At 42.2% G+C, this 19,544-nt stretch overlaps 1 protein-coding gene across 12 annotated transcripts in view; it reads left to right on the top strand.

The window, feature by feature from the left end:
- Nucleotides 1-19,544, top strand: part of LOC145504679 (protein FAM163A) — a 110,711-nt gene that overhangs the window by 63,777 nt on the left and 27,390 nt on the right. For 4 of the 12 annotated variants that reach the window (XM_081485914.1, XM_081485915.1, XM_081485919.1 and 1 more), the window contains exon 7: nt 17,314-17,394. The exons of the other annotated variants lie outside the window; for them this stretch is intronic. The gene's annotated coding sequence lies outside the window, so the exon portion shown is untranslated. The remainder of the gene's footprint in view (nt 1-17,313; nt 17,395-19,544) is intronic. 12 annotated transcript variants of the gene reach the window in all.

Genomic DNA, 19,544 nt, shown 5'->3' with positions numbered 1-19,544 from the left:
TTACCGCTGCCTCTGATGAGATTCGCTCCTCCCTTGCCTTGGGATATAAGTTACTACAGCTTGTTTCAAGAAAACCAATTAAGAAACCATAAATTGCTGTTGACTCGGAAGGTCAGTGCACAGGCTATAAATACAGGCGTTTCTAACCTGTGAGTGCAAGTCAGTCTGAAGCCCATTCTCTCCTCCACACCCACGTCTTCCAGAAGCTTGCTTCTGATGAACAGAGAGCACGTCCAGAATCAGAAAGGCACCCCTGGGCTTTCATTCTGTGGCCTGCTGGCTAGAGTGGACCTGAGCTCTGGTGGGACTGTAAGCCTCAGACACCTTAGCCAGACTCCCAGTTTTGTTTTTCTTCATAACAATCATTTCTTCACAGTGCATAAAACGTATATAAGTTCAAGGCAGAAACTTGGAAAATACTAAAAAGTGCAATGGGGAGATAAGAACTCATAGTTCCACTCCTTAAAACAAATCTAACATTTTAGGATATATTATTCCATGCTTTTCCCCCTTGGCTATATATATATAACAAATAAGGAGATATATGTTTATGTATCTCCATATTTGTTTTTCCTCACAAAAATGTGTTTAAAGAGTGTCACTTAATGATACTGTTTTGGAGCCTGCTTGCTCAGCAACATTTATGTTAATAGTATTTTTCCATGCATCTGTACTCAATCGATTCAGTCATGTCCAACTCTTTCTGACCCTATGGACTATAGCCCTCCAGGCGCTTCAGTCCATGGGATTGTCCAGGCAAGAATACTGGAGTGGGTTGCCATGCCCTCCTCCAGGGGATCTTCCCAACCCAGGGACTGAACCTGCATTTCCTGCATTGCAGGTGGATTCTTTACCGCTAAGCCACTATTCTCTGTGTGTGTGTGTGAGTGTGTGTGTGTGTGTGTGTGCGCACGCTCAGTCGTGTCTCTTTGCACCTCCATGGACTGTAGCCTGCCAGGCTCCTCTGTCCATGGAATTTCCAAGGCAAGAATACTGGAGTGGGTTGCCATTTCCTACTCCAGGGGATCTTCCTGACCCAGGGCTAGAACCCATGTCTCTTGTGTCTCTTGAATTGTCAGGTGGATTCTTTACCACTTCACTACCTGGGAAGCCCTGGTATTCTCTGTGTACCAGAATGTACTTAACTTTCTCCTGCTGTTAAGCATTTAGATTGCTGCCAGATCATCCCTCATATATAATGCTGCAGGTAACATTATTGACTTAAAGTTTGCATAAAGCCTTAATGACTTCTTTTGGGTAAATATGGAAAGTGAAATTGCTTGACCCATAATTTTTAAGACTGGTACATGTTACCAAGTTGCCGTCTAGAAAAAGATTGAACCTGTTTCCACTTCCCCCACGTATGCTTGTGTCCACTTCCCCATACCCTTGCCCCTTACCCTGACTATTGATAGATATCTTTTTAAATCTTGACCACTTTGTATGGTTGAAAAAAGATGTCATGTGGTTTTAATCTAAAAGCCAATTAGCACCTACTAACACTTCACAGATGCTCCCAGAACCACCAGAAACTTAGCCTGGAGTGGATGCTTTTTCCTCCCCACTTTGGTGAGTCCTTCAGAGGTCCTCACCCTTAGGAGGGTGGCAGGACAGCACCCGGGTCCCAGATTCCCCCTGGGCAGGTCCCGAGCAGGGCAGCTGAAGAGTCCCAGTCCTGATCATCTCAAAGAAAAACGATGCTCCAGAGCCAGTCATCCACCTGGGCTGCAGGCCTGAGAGTCACAGACACAGTGACTCTGAATGGGAGCACAGATCTGAATGGGAACGTAACCGAGGCTGTGGGCTCGGGCCCAGGGCTGGCTCCTTTGTTCCCCAGCAGAGCCTTCAGCTCGGCAGCAAAGAGGGGTCCTGGGGCTCAGTCTCACCAGCCACATGTGTGTGCAGCATGTAACCACCTGCTAAGCCCTTTGACATATTGATAACTGTGTCATTTAATCCTCAAGACAACCCATGAAGAAAGATACAAACATTATCCCCATTTACAAATGAAAACATCAAGGTTCAGGGACTTCCCTGGTGGTCCAGAATCTACCTTCTGATGCAGGGCACTCAGGTTCAATCTCTGGTCAGGGAACTAAGATCCCACATGCCACGGAGCAACTAAGCCCATGTGCCACAACTAAGACCCAATGCTGCTGAAAATATTTACATAGTTTTCTTTTTTTAAAAAAAGAAAATATTAAGGTTCAGAAAGATTGAGCAATTTTTCTGAGGTCAAAAGGAGAACGAGGATTTAAATTTAGACTTTAAAATACTAAACATTTCCAGTGTAACCTATAACATATCTGGCCCCTGACATTTCTCAGCCCAGCATCACTGCCCTCCCTCATTCTTACGTGTTTGTCTTTCAGGACCCAGGAACTCCTTCTCGAAGGTCTGGCTGGGAAAGCAGGGTACCTGAGCCATCACTGGCAACCCTCTCCCCTGCCAGCTCGGCTTGCACTCCAGCCATGTCAGGCCTGCTGCCAAGAAAAGGGAGCGAGACCTCCGTAACCACTGGGGCTGTGAGAGGATGAATTAGATAAAGTCCATTAGACGAACCTTGACATCCTTTGACTTACAAAGCAATATTATTAATAATGTTTGAAATGACATTATCTCAGAAACATTAAGTCCTCATGGAACAAGTGGTATCAAACCCAAAGCAGAGTCTTCCAGTTCCTAAGCAATAGCTTTAGCCCAAGACTCCTCTTAATTTGTAGTAAATACAGTAGGCTATTTAGCTGTGTGATTAGGTCTTTGAGCCAGGAGAACTCATAAACATATCCATTCTTGAAACTTGCTTGATCTAAGACGAATATAAATGACAGCTCAAGGTATCTGCATGCATGTATACATTTATTCATTCATTCAGTTGGTGTTTATTGAGCCCCTGCCACATGCCAGTCCCTAACCAGTCATGAGGGATTCAGAAATGATCAGGCACAGCCCTTGTACCAAAGGCTCCCTCCCCCACATTCTTGTGCAGTTTTATGTATCTGTAATCAAATAACTCCATAACCCCGAGAGCCGTGCTAATAGAAGATACACAGCACCTGCTGCAGGCCTGGAACTCAGGAAACGCTTCACAGAGGAGCTTTGCACGTGGAGTGGGGTGAGGGTGAGAGTGGCGGCTAGATGCCCACTCTATAGCTCCCCCAAAGTGCCAGGCTGTAGCCTGAGGGAGCTGGAAATGGAAGCAGGGGAGGGACCTGATCAGATGGGTTTTAGGGAACTCAGTCTGGCGGTAGAGTGGAAAGGGGACTGGGAGGGGAAGAACTGGGGACAGGAGCCCAGCGAGGAGCCCAATGCAGGGCCCAGGTGAGATCACTGGGCAACTGTGGCCAGGCTGAGATCAGCAGCGCCCAAACCCAGCTCCCCGTGGGGGTTACATATGACCATGAATCTGAGGGGTTCTGAGTCCTTTGATCTGGATGGGATCTGGGGACCTGGGTGGGACCAAAACTCTCCAGGCAACACTGGTGCCACCTTGGGAACTACTGGCCTGGGTGTCCTCCAGCCCGGAGATTCTAGGAGACAAGTTAACATACAGGCTTTGTAAGCTGTAAAATGCCTTGCAAACATGAGCAATACATTTCTCAGGATTTTCTGTGTAAAAGTGATTTTACCAGATACCAGCATTTCCCTTCTCTTGGTGTGTCATCAGGGGCAGGCTGGATTTTCAGTCTCTGGCACTGCATGTTTCTCTGGTCCTGCAGCCTCTAACAGTCCAGGCAAAAAAAAAAAAGAATTCTTCTCCAGCCAAGGGATGCAAAAAGGGAACCACTTTAATAGTGCATAATCTTCTCTCTTTCCCACCAACTCACCTGTTCGTGTATTTGGGAAATTCAAATGATATTCCTCTGCTTTTAAATAAGACTTTTATTATACTCTCAGACCGCTCTTGTTAACCATTCAGAGTCCATTTATCTCCTCCCGGAGGACTTCCTTGACCTAAGCCTCACAGGGAGAGCCTGCTCTGGCCAAGACTTGCTCTTCCTCTGACCCTATTACTATCTTGTACCAGCCAAAGCTCACAGGATCTTTAATGGGCTGAGTCCAGATAAATTTGATGTGATATGTGAGGTCCTTTCTCTCACCAGTGGCATGTATTTGAATGGGTAAATTTAAACTTCTGAACCTCAACCATCTCTAGAATGGGGGAAATAAGACCTGTATCCCAGGGATCATATAAGAATGGAATGAAGTGATACATGTCATGTGCAGGAATACGAAATTAGAGTTGCAGCTTTGGGGAAGAGAGATGTCAGAATAAGTGAAAAGGCTCAACAAGTCTGCAGACAAAGCAGTCTGACTCTGCCAGTGCTTTCCCAGCAAGGCCCGACCCTTCAGCCTGACAGCATGGTCTCCTTGTAGACACTTATGTCACCAAAACCCCCTCTATGAGCCCAAAGATGGCTCTGGTCAGTCATCAGATCAATTTAAAATAAGTGAAAATTTCTAGTTACTTCATCTCAAAAATCGTCCAATGCATTCCTGGGAGAGGAGGTCAGATTCTTCTCTCTCCTTTTCTTCTACCACCCTCTTTATTTTCTTTCTCCTCCTTTTTCTCATTTTAAAACATTATTAAGTCTTGAATTTGACCAGCCAGCTGGGAGGAAGTTTGCCTTGAGTTGTCCTTTACAAAAGAAGGACAAAGAGTATCCTGGACGAGACCTACATGGACTGAAAATTTAATATTTGCAGAGTGATTTAAATTTACAAAGTGCTGTCACATTATTGTAGTTGGTCCACACAGCTGCCCTAGGAGGAAGGTAAAGTCATTCAGTAATAAAGGTGTATTACTACCCTCATTCTGCATGATGACGACATGGGATTGAAAATAATTAAGAGCCCTGTCCAGGGTCACACAACTGATAAATGGCACATACTGGATTTAAACCCAAGGTATCTGCCAGCCAAATTCACAAGTAGACCAATGTGGCTTGAACTGAAGACTCATATTTTAGATGATAGGAAATAGTAGTGAAAAGGAAGACTGGAACTACATTCTAGAGGGCTGGACAGGCAAGTTGTGTTTATGTAGCGGGCAATGGTGAGTCTCAGAATTCTTTAGAGGAGAGAAGAGACATGACCAAAGAATGCTTTAGGAAAGTGAATGTAGCAGCACACAAAAACTGATGGAAGGAAGAGATTGGTAGAAAAGGGACAAGCTATTTGATTTCTTTCTTTAAAAAAAAAAAATTGAAGTATAGTTGATTTGGATAGTAAAGAATCTGCCTGCAATGGGGGAGACTTGGGTTCAATTCCTGGGTCAGGAAGATCCCCTGGAGAAGGGAATGGCTACCCACTCCAGTATTCTTGCCTGGAGAATCCCATGGACATGGGAGCCAGGAGAGCTACAGTCCTGTGGGGTTGCAGAGAGTCGGACATGACTGAGTGACTAACACAAATACACATAGTTGATTTATAATGTGTTAATTTCTGCTGAACAGCAAAATGACTCCATTATACATTGATATATATATATATATTCTTTTTCATATTCTTTTCCATTATGGTTTATCACAAGATATTGAATACAGTTCCCTGTACTATACAGTAGGGAACTACTATTGTTGTTTATCCATCCTATATATGAGTTTGCATTTGCTAGTCCCAAACTGCTAATCCTTCTCCCTGTCCTCCCTCTCCATTGGCTACCAAGTCTGTTCTCTTAAGTCTGTGAGCCTTTTTATGCTTTGTAGATACGTTAATTTGTGTTATATTTTAGATTCCACATATAAGTGATATGGTATTTGTCTTTCTCTTTCTGACTTGACTTCACTTAGTATGATAATCTCTAGGGCTATCCATGTTGCTGCAAATGGGGACAAACTATTTGAAGTGTGACCCTCAACTCAGATTGTGGCAGTTGACATAGAAAGGAAGTGACAGATTAAATACAAGAGACAGTTAAAGAATATCAGAAATAATAGCAAGGCTCCAAGCTTTGGGGTGGAACAAGTACCATGAATAGTAGTAGGAAGTATTATTAATAACAGCTTACTTTTTTTTTTGAGAAGCTGGAATCTACAAAATTAAGAGTTTTTTGTGAATTTTTTCATTAAGTCCTCCTAATGGCCCTGTAACATAGTTAAAATTATCATCCACATTTTAGAGATGGAAAAACTAAAGCCCAAAGTGATTATGTGATTTGCCCAAGTTACAAAGCTAATAAGCTATAGACCAGTATTTCAACCCAAGTTTAGCTCACAGTCTCTAGAATCCACATTCTTAACCCAGCACTGAACAGCACTTTCAACCCACCTGCAGATATAAACTGGGATACAAGGACAATTGGTTTGGTCAGCAGGCAAACCTGGCCTCTCTACCTGCTGTCACCACTAAGAGAGCAGGTTTACCCTTCTGCTGATCTGACCATCATCCCTCAAGGAGATTGGGATTTCTCTTTTAAGATGATTATTTTAGAAAAGCTCTAGGCAGGGTGGGTGGGAGTTGGAGAAGGCAACTCTAGTTCAGATCCTGGACAGACTTGGGAAGGTGGTGGCCTTTGGAACATTAGAGAATAAGGAGAGGATGCAACTAGAGATTATCATACTAAGTGAGATAAGTCAGAAAGAGAAAGAGTGATATATCACTATATGATATCATTTATATGTGGAATTTAAAATATGACACGAACATATCGACAAAACAGAACTCATAGAGAACAAATTTGTGGTTGCCAAGGGGTGAGGGGAGGGAGAGGGATGGACTGGGAGTTTGGGGTTGGTAGATGCAAACTATCATGTTTAGAATGGATAAACAACCAGGTCTTACTTACTGTATAGCACAGGGAACTATATTTAACATCCTGTGGTAAACCATAATGGAAAAGAATATAAAAAGAGAATTTATATATGTGTATAACTGAGTTGGGAGAAGGCAATGGCACCCCACTCCAGTACTCTTGCCTGGGAAACCCCATGGACGGAGGAGCCTGGTAGGCTGCAGCCCATGGGGTCGCGAAGAGTCGGACACGACTGAGCGACTTCATTTTCACTTTCCACTTTCATGCACTGGAGGAGGAAATGGCAACCCACTCCAGTATCCTTGCCTGGAAAATCCCAGGGACGGAGGAGCCTGGTGGGTTGCCGTCTATGGGGTCACACAGAGTCGGACACAACTGACGCGACTTAGCAGCATAACTGAGTCACTTTGCTGTACAGCAGACCTGAGCACACATTATAAATCAACTATATTTCAATTGAAAAAAAAAAGGAAGAAGGAGAGAGATCAGTGGAAGAAACTTGTAGGATAGAGGGGGAAAATACTCGAAAGCCCAAAACATTCTGATAAGTAAAGGACTTTGTATGGGTAGCCAGGCAGGGAGAAAAGAGCAAAAACAAAAGGAGATAAATTTACTTCCACCAGTTATTTTGTCTGGGTTTCTCCAGCAATATTTCTTTTTAGGCTGTTGCACTCAAAGTCTAACAGCAATAGCAAAGCTTCCCTAATCCCCATCTCAGAATTATCCATCCTAGATACCTTTGTCCCAGACAGAGGATTTGGTCTTAAACTCAGATAATATAAACATCCAAAAGGAAGGAAAGACCGGAGGAACTTAACATCATGGAACTCTCATATTGGAAGTAGCCCTTAGACCAGGCAAGAGAGGCCCCTGTACTGGGTTTCCTTGGCCATGCCATCTCCGATGAGCGGACACGTCTGTGGGATCAAAAGGAGGGGTCTGTGCCTTCTCTTTTAAACCATTCCTTTGCCCTTTCCAAACAGCCCTGAGGTGCTTCTGAGACCTGTTCAGGCCTTTTCTCCCTCATCTGTTCTTCCACAGGTATGCATCCTTCTGTGCAGGTGACCAAGAGGCAGTTCTTTAGGGACAGTGAATGGAGCCTGGACTTTCAGTCTGGAGAGTCCACACTCCATGTACCAGAGGCCCCTCCTGGGTACAGAGCAGGTCTGCAGCACAAAGAGGAGGGGACTGGGCTGCAGACTGGCTACTGGGCCAGCTCTCTGCAGGCTGCCTTATTTCAGTGTGAAGTTCCAAGTAGTCTTGGCAGTCTACAATTGAGCCTGGATGTCCAGGTGTTACGAAGTATATTTATCAAGGCAGGAGGATAGAAACTTTTTATTTCACAGATGCTAGCCTGATTTTTAACTTTGAGATATTTAGACATATTGTCTGTGACCTCCGTTTGTCATCTTGCCCTGGGCCCCACAAATGTTAGGAGGAGGAACTAGGATAAAAACCATAAAAGTCATCTATTTCAACCACCAAGTTTGCATTCCCATCAAATGCTTAAACACCTCCAGTCATGACTGGTATTGGTCTCACTGCCTCCTGAGTCACTAGACCTCTGTTTCAGCAGCTTCTCACTTCTAAAAAGTGCCCCTGGGTGAAAATTCCATCAAAAGCCCATCTTCCTGTTTCAGAAATAACGCTTAGTAGTCCTAAATAAAGGCTTACTTTGCTGAGCAGTAATGTGTTGAGGCTAATGAGCTTTGGGGCCACATAGACGAGGGTCCAAACCCTAATTCTGCCAGTTAGGAAATGTGTGGCTTTGGGCAAGTTTCTTAGTCTCCCTGACCTTCAGTTTCCTCATTTGTAAGATGGAAATAATAATTTCAACTTCAAAGGATTGTCATAGGTAATGAATACCTATGATCAACATTATCCATTCCTTTTTTCAAAGTTAAAACTGATATATTATATTAGTTTCAGGTGTACAACATAATGATTCCATGTTTGTACACATTGTGAAATGATCACCACAAGAAGTGTAGTTCACATCCGATACTACACACGGTTATAATTTTTTTTCTTGTGATGAGAACTTTTACGATCCACTCTCTCTTAGCAACTTTAGAATATACAGTATTCTTTTTCTATAATTAAATTTATTTATTTTTAATTGAAGCATAATTGCTCTACAATATTGTATTCGTTTCTGCCAAACATCAACACGAATCAGCCGTAGATATACATGTGTCCCCTCCCTCTTTAAGCTCCCTCCCACCTCCCCATCCCACCCCTCTAGGTTGTTACAGAGCCCCACGTTGAGTTCCCTGAGTCACACAGCAAATTCCCACTGGCTATCTATTTTATATATGGTAATGTATATGCCTCCATGCTACTCTCTCCATACATCCCACCCTCTCCTTCCTCCCCCGACTCTGTGTCCATAAGTCTTTTCTCTATGTCTGTGTCTCCATCGTGCTTAGTCGCTCAGTTGTGTCTGACTCTTTGAGACCCCATGGACTGTAGCCCACCAGGCTCCTCTGTCTGTGGGGATTCTCCAGGCAGAAATACTGGAGTGGGTTGCCATGCCCTCCTCCAGGGGATCTTCCCAACCTAGGGATAGAAACCAGGTCTCCTGCATTGCAGGCGGATTCTTTACTATCTGAGCCACCAGGGAATCCCCATGTGTCTCCACTGCTGCCCTGCAAATAGTTTCATCAGTACCACTTTCAAATACCATATATATGCATCAATATACAATATTTGTTTTTCTCTTTCTGACTTCACTCTGTATAATAGGTTCTAGGTTCATCCACTTCACTGGAACTGACTCAGATGCATTTGTTGTTATGGCTGAGTAATATTCCATTGTATATATAGACCACAGTTTCTTTATACATTCATCTGTTGATGAATATCTAGGTTGCTTCCATGTCTTAGCTTTTGTAAATAGTGCTGCAATGAACTCCAATGCAATGGGGTATGTGTGTCTTTTTCAATTATCGTTTTCTCAGGACATATGCCTAGTAGTGGGATTGCTGGGTCATATGGTGGTTTTATTCCTAGTTTTTTAAATATTCTCCGTACTGTCTTCCATAGTGGCTGTATCCATTTACATTCCCACCAACAGTGCAAGAAGGTTACCTTTTCTCCACACCCTCTCCATCATTTATTGTTTGTAGATTTTTTTATGATGGCCATCTGACCAGTGTGAGGTGATATCTCATTGTGGTTTTGATTTGCATTTCTCAAATAGTGAGCGATGTTGAGCATCTTTTCACGAGTTTATTAGCCATCTAATATGTATATGTTCTTTGGAAAAATGTCTGTTGAGGTCTTTTTCCCACTTTTTGATTGGGTTGTTTGTTTTTCTGGTATTGAGTTGTATGAGCTGCTTGTATATTTTGGAAATTAATCTTTTGTCAATTGTTTAATTTGCTATTATTTTCTCCCATTCTGAGGGCTGTCTTTTGCAACACAGTATCAACTATAGTCACCTGTGCTACATATTCATCTCCACAGCTTATTTACTTTGTAACTGGAAGTTTGTACCTTTTAACCACCTTCCCCCTTTCCTCCCACTCTGCAACCCATGCCTCTGGCTACCACCAATCTGTTCAGTTTCTACCAGGACATTATTCAGTCTTGCTTTCTTAACCGAAGGCCCAGTCCCAGTGAGGAGGGACATAATTAGTGCCAATAAATAGCAGCTTGCTTGTTATTATTATACTATTTCTCATAGGTAAGAAGGTGGCATTCAACCTAGAAGACCAGAGAAGTTGTCTGTAACACCGCTTACTAGTGGTGTGGCCTTAGGTGAGTCCCCTCTTCTCTCTGAGCCTTGGTTACCTCATCAATGATATGGAGTTGAAGATGGCCCCATCTTATATTAAAAAACTCCTACCAAAAAATTATTTTTCACTTATTCATTCTGTAACCATTCATAAAAGATCTACTCTATGACAGGTGCTGAAATAGGAAAGTATGACCCGGCTCCTGCCCTCAAGGACCCCACACTCTAGTGAACAAGACAAAGAGATAATAATAATTTTTTAAAAAGAATATAGTGTGATAAATTCTGGCAGTCTGATGGAGGAGACAGCCTTGCTATCTCAGCAAGGTTTCATGGAGGAAGTGGCACTTGAAAGAGATGAAGGCAGTGGGGAGAGGAATATTATGAAAAACAAAGTGTGGAATCACATCGTTTAATGGAACAAATGCAGCACAAAAACAGGTCTTTAAGAGACAGGTATTCAGATATTGACAAAAAGTTATAGCCTGTCCTCTCATCCTTTCTCCAACATCTTCTCCTGGGCAAACTCAACAAGCCCAGTGTCTTCAACCAGTGTTCACTTGGTTGGCTGTGAACACGGTCCATTCTCTTTATACCCCAATGGCTTACAAGTCTACATATGTCACATAATCTCTGTCACCAATTTATTAACTATAGCATAATCAATACCTTATTTTAAAGCCATTTATACTTTCTAAAATTCCAGGAGTCTGTAAGCTACACTTACGAAGTCTCATCGTCCATTCACATAGTGATGTATGGGCTTGTCTCATGGACGTGGAAAAAGCGTGTCTGTGAAGAGAGTATAAGGCGCAGGAACATGTTCATGCTCATGCAGAGTCTGTGGACTGCTGGTTTAATGTTATTAGGAGACAGTGAACACCTCAACTCTAGATGGTGTCTTACTAAACCTCAAGGGATCCTGGCGGGTAGGTCAGAGACTAGGTCAGGTATCATTTTTTTAACTTTCTCAGGCTCAAAGTTCTCAGAACTGACTTTGATGGAACTGAGTGCTTTCCTGTGATTGTAAATTAAAAGGAAAAGCAAAATGAACAGAAGCAAAGTTCCCCTGGAAGGAAATAACAGCCCAGCCACAGGAGTTGGAGGTGCTGCTGCTTAAACAGCACACTGGGCATCGGGCAGACGGCAGAGTCTCACCACACACTAGGTGGCTATTGTTGGGCCCAGGCTGCTGACTGCTGTTCATTCTCACTCGTGAATATGGGGCATCATTTGAATGAATGAAGTCCCCTTTAAAGCCCTATCTCTGGGTGAAAGGATAGCTGGAGGGGACACTGGCACCAGGGCTGTCAGTTTCATTCACGGTGGCCACAGCCAGCATCGATTAGGGCAGCAGGAGGGCATGTGGGCTAAGCTAGGACACCAGGGGTCCCAGCCCTCATACTCTCCGCTGTCCTCTGCTTCTGCCTAGCACAGCGGTAGCAGTGTGGCCACAGCTCAGCCTGTCACTTCAGGGCCTGGTCCTTGTTGTGGCCCACTAAGGAATTGAAGGAGGGACGATGCCTGATTTCCACTAGTGTTGGGACAACTGGACAAACACATGCAAAAAAAAAAAAAAAGAAAGTGGACCACTATCTTATACCATACACAAAAGTTAATTCAAAATGAATTAAAAACTTAGATGTAAGACCTGAAACCACAAAAACTCCTGAAAGAAAACAGGCAATAAGCTCCTTAACACAGTCTCGGAGATGATTTTTTTGAATCTGACACCTAAAGCAAAGGCAACAAAACCAAAAATAAACACGTAGGATGAAATCAGACCAAAAAATAGACAAGTGGGATGAAATCAGACCAAAAAATAAACACGTGGGATGAAATCAGACCAAAAAATAGACACGTGGGACGAAATCAGACTAAAAAACTTCTACACAGCAAAGAAAACCACTAGCAAAATGAAACTACAACTATCTGAGTAAGAGAAAATATTACAAAATTATGTATCAGAAAAGGAGCTAATATCCAAAACACAGAAAGAATTGTACAACTCAATAGCAAAACAACAATCTGATTAAAAGATGGGCAGAAGATCTGAATAGACATTATTACGAGAAAGCTTACAGATGGCCAACAAATACATGGAAGTATGCTCAGCATCATTAATCATCAGGGAAATGCAAATCGAAACCACAAGGAAATATCACCTCATACCTGTTAGAATGGCTATTATCAAAAGACAAGAAATAACAAATCCCAGTGATGATGTAGAGAAAGGGAACCCTTGTAACCTGTTGATGGGAATGTAAATTGGTGCAGCCACTATGAAAATAAATATACGGTGGTTCTTCAAAAAATTAAAATAGGACTACCACATGGTCTAGAAATTCTAACTTCTGGGTATTTATCCCCAAAAGAAAAACACCTACTTAAAAAGCTATATGCACTCCTATGTTCATTACAGCATTTTTTTCAATAGCCAAGACAGGGAAACATGTCCATCAGTGGATGAATGGACAATAAATTATGATTGATAAGTAGATTTATAGATGGATAGAGAGATTATTCATCCATAAAAAAGAATGAAATCTTGCCATTTGCCACAACATGGATGAGCCTTAAGGACATAGTGCTGTGTGCTGTGCTAAGTCGCTTCAGTCGTGTCTGACTCTTTGTGATCCCATGGACTGTAGCCTGCCAGGTTCCTCTGTGCATGGGATTCCTCTGTGCAATGGAGTGGGTTGCCATTTCCTTCTCCAGGGGATCTTCCCGATCCAGGGACTGAACCCAGGTCTCCCACATTGCAGGTGGATTCTTTACCAGCTGAGCCACAAGGGAAGCCCCAAACAAACAAAACCAAGCTCAAATTGGTAGTTGCCAGAGGTTGGGGGCAGGGAGAAATGGGTAAACTGTTTTGTTCTGTTTTTTCATTTAATAAATTAAACAGTTTATCATTTAAAATTCTACAAAAAATTGACAAGTAAATAAACAGTAATCCTTTACTTTTATGAAGGGTTTGCCTGGTGCTTTCATATGTGCGACTTTGATTTAACAAATATGAGTACCCACAATGTACACAGAGCCTTCTAGATGCTGTGGGAAATACAAGATAAATAAGACAGTTTCCTTATTTATTTGGACAGCCGTCAAAAGAATTTAGGTCTGAAAAGAAATTCAGACAGATACTACATGAAATGGACTCCAAGTAACATGGAAATGCTGCAGAGAAACATTTACACAACAGTGTTAACAGTGGTAGTAGGAAGGGCTTTACTATAAGGAAATGGGAAATGGGAATTTCAAAGAGGCTAAGTGACTTATCAAAAGTTTCATTAAACCAGGAATCTAATCTGGGCCCTCTTGCTCAGGCCTGGGCTCCTTCCCCACATGCTCCCCGTGTAACCATGGACACCGTCCTGCAAACCCAAAGAGAAACTTGCAATTGATAAACAATTGGTGAGGTGGCAAGAAGGGGTCATGGGAGAGGATTATCAGAGTGACTGGAGTTACTGAAAAACCTAAGAATTAATCTAAAGAGGATTTATAGAACAAAGGGGAGTTTATTGAAAATGTACTATAGAACAGAATTACAGAAAGTTATAAAAATAAAGGGGAAAATTATCTATAATCCTTAACACCACTTCCACTCCCAATCCAGAACTGTATAGTCCATTTCTTTGTTCTTGCACATTCAATTTTTTGCTGGGTTGTTATCATATTTTACATGAACTGATGTCCAAATTTGTCCACTTAAACGTTTTTCCATAATAGGATAAAGTCTTCATAATTATAACAATAATTTTACAATGTGTCATTGTTGTTCACTCATTCAGTCGTGTCCAAGTTTTTGTGACCCCCATGGACTGCAGCACATCAGGCGTCCCTGTCCGTCACCATCTCCCGGAGCTTGCTCAAACTCATGTCCATTGAGTTGATGATGCCATGCAACCATCTCATCCTCTGTCACCCCCTTCTCCTCCTGCCTTCAATCTTTCCCAGCATCAGGGTCTTTTCCAGTGCATTGGCTTTTCACATCAGTTGGCCAAAGTACTGGAGTTTCAGCTTCAGCATCAGTCCTTCCAATGAATATTCAAGGTTGCTTTTCTTTAGGAGTGACTGGTTTGATCTCCTTGCTGTCCAAGGGACTATCAAGAGTTTTTTCTAGCACCACAGTTCCCAAAGCATCAATTCTTCAATGCTCAGCCTTTTTTTTAATCTTTTAATTAATTTATTTTTAATTGAAGGCTAATTGCTTTAGAGAATTTTGTTGTTTTTGACAAACATTAACATGAATCAGCCACAGGCTCAGCCTTCTTTATGGTCCAGCTCTCACATCTGTACATGACTACTGGAAAAACCATAGCTTTGACTAAATGGACCTTTGTCAGCAAAGTGATGTCTCTGCTTTTTAATACGCTGTATAGGTTGATCATAGCTTTTCTTCCAAGGAGCAAGCGTCTGTTAATTTCATGGCTACAGTCACCATCTGTAGTGATTTTGGAGCCCAAGAAAATAAAGTCTGTCACCATTTCCATTGTTTCCCCATCTGTTTGCCCTGAACATGGAACTGGATGCCATGATCTTAGTTTTTTGAATGTTGAATTTCAAGCCAGCTTTTTCACTCTCCTCTTTCACTTTTATCAAGAGGCTCTTTAGTTTCTTTTCGCTTTCTGCCATAAGGATGGTGTCATCTGCATATCTGAGATTGTTGATATTTCTCCTGGCAATATTGATTGCATCTTGAGCTTCATCCAGCCTGGAATTTCGCATGATGTACTCTGTATATGGGCTTCCCTGGTGGCTCAGTGCAATGCAAGAGACACAGGTTTGATCCCTGGGTTAAGAAGATCCCCTGGAGAAAGGAATGGCTACCCACTCCAGTATTCTGGTGTGGAGAATTACATGGCCTGTATTGTCCATGGGGTCGCAAAGAGTCAGACACGACTGATCGACGTTCAGTTTCATTTTCACGTAGTGTGCTATTGAATGCAAGCTCTGGTACTGTCCAATGGACGTATTCATCCACTGCTGTGGATGTAATTCACTTAACATTTCCTCTATTGATGGATATTTATCAAATATTTATCTATCACAAATAATACTACAAAGAATATACTTGTATCTGTGCATATGTGTATTTCTGGTAGGAAAACTTATCGTTGTGAATGTATTCTCTGCCATCTGTTATGGGGCCATGGGTTCTTCGTGTTCACCATGAATCTGCCCTCAACAGCTTCTTCTCATACAGAAGCTTCAGTTGGAGGCACAATTTTCTGATTTTTCAAGGCTGCTGTAAATGTGTTTATTGTTTCTTATTATTTCAACAGGATGTTGTGGGGGTAGGAAAGATAAATATAGATTTTGACAAGCCATTTAAAACTAGAAACCTTTGCTATATACATTTCTAAAATAAATATTGCTAAATATTTTCCCAAAGAGTTTTACAAATTTTCACCTAGCAACAAAGAGTATTAAACCCCAACCTGATCCACACTAGGTATTAATATAATAATTTCCTATAATTTAGTAGAAAGGAGAAATATGTCTCAGTTTCCATTCCTTTGATTATTAATGGTTGGATAATTCTACATATATTTATTAATTCATTTCATCCTTGATAAATCATCCATTTCTGTATTTTGTTTATTTACCTATTTGGTCTTAATACATTCCTTTCTCATCTAAATAAGTTCTCCTATTTATTGCAGGTACTTCCCCAATCTATCATTTACCTTTTAATTAATTTTTGTCCTGGGTTCTTGTACACATAGAATTTTAATTTTGAACGTAGCTAGGTTTTTCTTTTGTGCCTATAACTTGGGTGACCCGCTTCACCAGTTTAGAGTACAAATAAGTTGATAATTCTTATTTCTCCAATGAATTTTTCAACTCCTCAAAGGTTCCTATTAGCATAAAGTTCAGTATCTCCCTCTTGAGACCTCTTTACCCTCTCCCTCCAAACGTTAGGAATCTTCTTCAGCCCAGAGGAAGCTACTCTTGTTTCCAGGTACAAAACTGAGAAAGAAACTTAGAAATTCTGGTCAGTCTGTTTGTGTTTGGTTGGTCTCCATGGTGTGCTACTGAATGTTAGCTATGGCCCTGTCACATTTGTCCATTGCTGTGGCAAAATCCTCTCTGCTGACATGGTCCCCGAACAACCCATGGTCCTAGGTTAAATATCTCTTGATGCTCATGCAGCCATTGCTCCCCAAAGCCCCACGCTATGCCAGCCTGGTGCTCTGTGATGATCTAGAGGGGTAGGATAGAAGTGGGGAGGGAGGTTCACGACAAAGGAATATATATATATATATATATATATATATATATATATATATATACACATATATATATATAATTATGACTGATCTGCATTGTTGTATGGCAGAAACCAATGCAACATTTTAAAGCAATTTTTCTCCAATTAAAAAAATTTTTAAAAAGAGAGAGAGACTTCTGGAAGCTCAGCTCAGAGCTCAGTGATGACCTAGATGGGTAAGATGAGAGTGGGGTGGGAGGGAGGTGCAAGAGGGTGGGGATATATGTATACATATAACTGATTCACTTTGTTGTACAGCAGAAAGTAACACAACACTGTAAAGCAATTACACTCCAAAATAATAATCATAATGCTGAAATTAAAAGAAGAGCCTTCTGACTCAAGTTACGTGACAAGCCAGAACCAGACATCACCTTTACAGGTACCCTCTGCTCCCCTGGAGTTCTTTACTTCCAGCAGATCTTGGTCAGGGACACTGCCCAGGATTCCCTAAGTTCAGATCTTAGGAAGGAGTGGAAGTCTTGGTCTCTGCCCTCTCAGAAGGATTTTGGGATCCTTATACAAATTCATACATTACTTTTTCAGCTCTGTGCATACCAAATGGTCTCAAGAAGAGAAGTACAGTTTTCATCAAGCCATAAAAGCTTTGGATCACCTTTCCTAGAGGTCAGTGGGTGCCTGCTCTTATTGGTCAGGTTGCAGATAATAAAAGTACCTATCTTTTAAATAATTTTTTTCTAGTTGTTTTTATTTTTGTTTTATTTCAGTTCAGCTATGTTAAGAGTAAGTATATTTGGCACAGGGGATTAGGTGCTTACAAGTCTTTGGAAGATCTAAGGGGCAGGCTCTAGGCTCAACCCCTACAAATGACCCCTGAAACAACAGCACTGTATCAGGAAGCTGAGGGATCACAAAGCTAAGACTGTGGCTATTGGCCATAGGAACACATGGCCTCAGCTGTAATCTAAAGGTCAGGAAGCTGCCACCATAATGACTGGCTCCAGAGCCACACAGATCCTGCTAGATTCACTACCACACACACACACACACACACACACACACACACACACACACACACAGATGTCACTAGCCCTGCCTCTTGACAGTCACTGAGACTTCTGCTAACCCTACTACAGAAAGTTCAACATCTCAGTAACCCTATTTGCCAACATAAAAGCAGCTTCTGCCTTTCTTCTACGTTCTGAATCTCATGCATCTGATTTGTTTAGTCGCTAAGTCGTGTCCTACTCTTTTGCGACCCCATGGACTGTAGCCTGTCAGGCTCCTCTGTCCTTGGGATTTCCCAAGCAAGAATACTGGAGTGGGTTGTCTTGCTCTCCTCCAGGGGATCTTCCTGACCCAGGTGAACGTGCGTGTCCCACATTGGCAGGCGGATTCTTTACCACTGAGTCACGTGGTAAATGATGCATCTGATTGGCCCCACTTAAATCATGACCAGAACTCTGACTGCAAAGGGAATCTGGAAAATGTCACTTTTAGACTTCTAGCCTCTGTAATGCAGTAACACAGGCAAGAGGAGGAAGGACTAGATATTGCACTCCAACCCACCATACCAGTTGTTTATAATTACATGACAAAAAGAAGCTACACAAGTGATTCCCCTGCCAGGAAAGAAAGTCTGTGGCACAGTGACTGTCCTTATCTATAGACATAGAAACATCTGGAATAAATTTGAAAACTCCACATAACCCAGCAATACTTACATATCTAAACTTAATGCCCTTCCCCTTAGATCTTTAAAATGTCCTATCAGAAGGGATGGTTCTTGAGTGGAATATTAGATGTGCATGGCTTGGGGAGGAGGGAAGTATCCCGAGAGTAAAGAAGCAACTATGACCATAGCTGAGGCCCTGTCCCACGCCAGCCATGAATTTTGCCACTGAGCGAGGGGGCAAAGCCAGCCCAGTGAAGCCAGCACCAGTCAGTTCAAACCCAGAGAGCCCTATTCAGGTGTGGGGCTCCCAGTTTGATGATGAATTCGATAAATTGGAGCTCATTCTGAAGACAGAGACAAGGATAATAAAGAGATTCAAAGCCATGCAACTTGGGGAAAGGTAAAAGGAAATGAGAACACTTAGCCTGGAAAAAAGAAAACCAGGGCAGATGCTCTGTCTTTTGTTCATTCAATCAGTAAATGTTTCCTGAGTCCTTTTTGTCCCAGGCATTCTGCTAAGCAGGTGCCATTCCTGCCAGAACTGAGCTTGCAGTTTAGCAATGGAGACAGGTCCATTGCAAAACAATGATAAAATTATGGATTATAAATTATGCAAGTGTAACAAAGGAGGGATCCATAAGGTACAGAATGAGGAAGTGTGAAGCCTGACTAGAGGAGTTATGGAATGCCAAAAGGGGCAGGAAGTCTTCTCACACTGATTCCTAAAGGAGTAATAAAAATTTGCCAAATAGGTACAGGTGGAAAGAAGGTGGCCTAGGATTAAGGAACAGTATATATAAGGATGAAGAGATGTAAGAGAGGATGGCTTAACTAGGAAAGATATGCATTTCAGTATTACTGGAGCAAAAGTGCAAAGAGAGAATGCCAAGGACTAAAACTGGACTAGAAGGTAGGGGCTGTGGCAGAGATGACTCTGCTCTATACAGCCTGGTCCTCCTTCTTCCCGGGCACTCAGTGCTTTATGTCTCCCAGCTTCCCTTGCACTTAACTGTGGCCTGAGTCTGGCCAATGGCATGGGAGTAGAAGTGATGTGCATTCCTGCAGGTCTGACCCACAAAACCCTTCCTGCCATGATCCTCCATGCATCCTGATGGCTAGAGTCAAAGAAGCCCAAACTGGG

Source organism: Giraffa tippelskirchi, chromosome 5, assembly GCF_054371585.1.
Source record: "Giraffa tippelskirchi isolate mGirTip1 chromosome 5, T2T-mGirTip1v1.2.pri, whole genome shotgun sequence".
NCBI lineage: Eukaryota > Metazoa > Chordata > Mammalia > Artiodactyla > Giraffidae > Giraffa > Giraffa tippelskirchi.
This window is presented reverse-complemented; position numbering and strand designations above follow the sequence as displayed.